The sequence below is a fragment of the Miniopterus schreibersii genome, assembly GCF_964146895.1.
Source record: "Miniopterus schreibersii genome assembly, chromosome: 5".
NCBI classification, from domain to species: Eukaryota; Metazoa; Chordata; class Mammalia; order Chiroptera; family Miniopteridae; genus Miniopterus; species Miniopterus schreibersii.
Window position 1 is genome coordinate 32,262,460 of NC_138106.1, and position 3,832 is coordinate 32,266,291.

Below are 3,832 nucleotides of genomic sequence, written 5' to 3' on the forward strand. Positions count from 1 at the left end.
CAATGGCAGCTCTTTTCCCCTTTCTCTTCACTAGAGATGCAGGTGGTTTTGAAATGATTTTGTCTCACACAACTTTGTATTCAAGTTTCCCTGCTGGTCTCATTAAAGGCTGATCTCCTCACCTGAGGATAGGAAGGAATCCCAGATGCTTTTCCCAGGTTCAGAGGCAGAGAGGAAAAACCCTGATAGTTTAGGAAGAATAGGAAGACCTTCCCTTCCTGTTTTCCTTAAAAGATTTTATGAAGATTATTGCCTAAAAGTTTTCTAATCTATCTGAGAGAAGTTAGTTTTAGATTTAGAGGGCAATCCAAGCACAGAGGCAGGCAGTCTTTCTGATTAGGTACTAGTTTCTAGAATATAGGAGGCAAGAAAGAAGAGTATAAAAATCTCAATTTGCTTTCTCCACCCCAAAATCTTCTGGAGAGCCTCAGAAGAAGGACACTAGGAAGATTCCACCTTCCCCAGGTCTGGGTGGGACAGTGCTTAAAGTTCTACCCAAAATGGACTGGTGACCTTTAATAAAGGCACCATGAAAAGACAAGAAAATAGAGGACATGTCCAGAGGGACATCTTACTCAAGCATTAAGGGCTTTGACTAGTGGTCAAAACATAATGATGTTTGGTATCAGAACTGTTTTGTAATGTGAGGAGATCATAAACAGGGGAAGAGACTTAAGTAACAACACTGAAGGGAAGGAATAGAACCCATAGATCATCGAGAGGATCCCTTGCAGCTTTAACATTGATATTTGTTTATTTTAAACCCTACTCTAATATCTTGGGAAACCCGAGCCACCTGTACCTTGCTGTCACCTGCATGTGCAGGACTGGGCAATCATGTCCTCATAATCCTCGTACAAGATACTCCCATTACCCTCAACCATAAGGATGCTAATGGGAACATACTTATAAGGGACACAGGAGGGCTGAGGGACACTCTGGTTCACCAGCTCATTGACAAGGTTCTGGATGATGGTGTGATTGGGAGAACTGAGACCATGGCGTAGTGCCCGAGGGCAGGCTCCCTTACAGTAGTTTGGGGTACAGAGAGTGGGAGCAATGATCCAGCGATCCCAGCCCAGCCGGTGGAAACTGACTTGGAAATGATGGAGGGAACACTGGTTAGTTTGGGGCCCATCGCGTTCCCGGGAGGGGCCAGCAATCTTAGATGCAATACTGCCTGCTCGCCCTGCCCTCCGCAAGAGGAGAGTCCCCTTCCATCCATTCCTCCAGGCTTCCGGTTAGAAGTTTGGCCTTCAGAACACTTTTATGAGTGTCATTGAAATAAAGTAACAAGAAGGCAGTGTCCAAGGATGAAGTGCCATGCCACAGGAGCTCAAGACCCTCACTACCTTCCTGCTGTTGACACATGAAGGGGAGTCATAGAGCCCTGTGCCTCCTGTGATTCCAGAGCCTTTGCTGAATGTGTTGTGTGATGCCCATCTCTGCCCGAGTGTTGAATAGTAGGGAAGGCTTTGAGGAACCTCTTCCTGAGGAAGGAAAGTGGTTGGCTGGGCTTTTCTGGGGCCAGGCTCCCCATGGCAGGAGAGGTGGAAGCCAGCTAGGTAGAGTTGATGGCAGTAAAGCACAGTGGCACTGATTAGTTCGTAGGCTACCTGGCTTGGCCTCAGAGGAAAGTCCAGGGTCTGTATATGCTGGGGGCCTCTCAGAGGCCTTGTTACATTAGCCAAGGGCCTCACCAGCCTCACCATTGTGGCCCCACTTGTGCAGTTCTCCCTAGGGAGCCCACTCGTGTCAACTGAATGCTGGTACAACTCCAGTATGTATTTCATGGGATACCCTAGGACTTGTGGCTTCCCCTGATGCTTGCCAGGGGCTTCTTCTAGCAGCTCCTGAATCAGGGGAAAGGTGGGGGCCTCAGCCAGGAGGGCAGTAGAGGGTTGCCCTACCTTTTCCATTTGGACTCTGTGTTCTGTAAAAAGCACCAGTCCCCAAAGAAGAATAATTCTAAAGATGCTGAGGAGGACCATCTTGAAAGGCTGGTTTTCAGCAACACATTCCAGACCAAGCCCAAAGGATATCACTCTGTTCCTTTCTTTTCACACAGGTAACTGCATCCTGACTCCACAACTACAAAGGATAGGGCAAGAGAAAACGAAAGGCAGGCAGGCCCTATGTTGCTTCTTCTGGGTGGATCTTCTGGACCAAATGAGGTCTCCTAACTTGGCCTCCTCACATCAAAACCAATAGAAACTGCAGGTGTGACAAGGCAGAATGCCTCCCCAACCCTGCTCTCCAGGGCTGGTAATAAGACAGCATTTATTTGGAGGCTGAGGTAACTTAAAAGGAGAAGCCCATTCCAGGACCTTCTCCCTTACCTTATCCACTAGGATGAAAAAAAGCAGCACCGAGGCCAACATTTCAAAATGTGTATGTCTACAAGTAGCTCCTTCACTGCCCCTTAACCATATAGCACAGAAGAACCACTGATTTATTGCTCAGTACCATCTTATCAATATCCAAAGTATCTTCAACCTCTTTAAACTGTTACTCACAAGTGTTAGCTTCCTGCCTGTAACTTCTGTCCTGAAGCTATTTTATTCTATTCATTTAGAAATTCAGACACTTTCATATAATTAATCTTAAATCCTCCCATGTGCTGGGAATAATTATTTCCTAAGAAAATTAGTTGATGACTAAAGAATGACGTAAGGATCTGGCAGGACCAAGTAAGGATCTAGCAGCACCAATTGTAACAGGTGTCCCAACCTTTAAGTCTGTAAATTAATCAGCACCAGAGTGAAACACAAGCTCACACCAGGCAACATGTAATGATATGATGATGCGTTAGATCTTTGTATAATCTTATTTTATTTCAAGATTTGTTTTAGTTCCAAAACAGAAAATTATCTCTGCCCACAAAATAACAGTTGACAACTTCCAAACAAATAGGAACATCAAAGAAAGCCTTACTTATATTTGGATCCCTCAAAGGTAGTCACAGAATGATGTTTACCAAGAGTAAAACAAAACTTGCCACCTTGCAATCCCAATATGACTTACAGAAAATCCTTCCTCTCAGGGCCCCACTTATTCATTCTTTTTGTTTGTTTTTTGTTAACCCTCACCCAAGGATATTTTTTTCCATTGATTTTTTTTTTAGAGAGAGTGGAAGGTGGGGAGAGAGAGAGGGATAGCCAATTATTTTCAGGTAGGTATAGAATGGCTAGTTGCATTGGGAGAACATTTTAATTCTGCTTCAAAAATTTGCAATACCTTATTTATTCATGAGGAATTGTTCTGACCACCTCACGTTCGGGTCATAGAGACCCCCATTCTTTGCCCTGAGTTTCCACTAAAGTGGAGCACAAAGCCAACCATCTTTAACATCCAGAAATGAGCCTCTTGGACACACAGAAGTGTGTGTAGTTGAGAACTGTATAGCAGCAGCCACAAGGCCCCCCATGATTAATGGCACTAATATGAAGTACCATGTCTGTCATCTGGGGGCAATGTTTGTGATGATGGCATATTCCTTCTTTCAATTCTCACTTTCCTCTTAGGGAAAACTGCTCATCTATATCCTCTGAGGATGCTCCCAACAAGATGGATGTACCATCCTACATTTGAGGAGGGAGAAAAAAAAGCAATTGCAGGAGTTCAAGAAAAAAATAAAAGCTGAATCATTCTCAGTAATCTCCCAAATTTATATCTCTCAATATCACAAACTGAATTATCTCTATAAACATTAGTTTAGAAAAACAACTTTTCACTTACAGCTGCACGGGGAAGAACCACATCGCATCCATACAGTAAAGATTTTATTTTCAATCTAATGTGCCAATGGCAGTTTCCAATAAGAAAAGGCAAT

At 43.9% G+C, this 3,832-nt stretch overlaps 1 pseudogene across 1 annotated transcript; it reads right to left on the reverse strand.

The window, feature by feature from the left end:
* Positions 1 to 809: 809 nt before the first annotated feature.
* On the reverse strand, positions 810 to 1,991 carry LOC308557804 (bone morphogenetic protein 15 pseudogene; annotated as a pseudogene). The gene has a single exon. The product of its transcript is annotated as a bone morphogenetic protein 15 pseudogene (transcript).
* Positions 1,992 to 3,832: the final 1,841 nt, after the last annotated feature.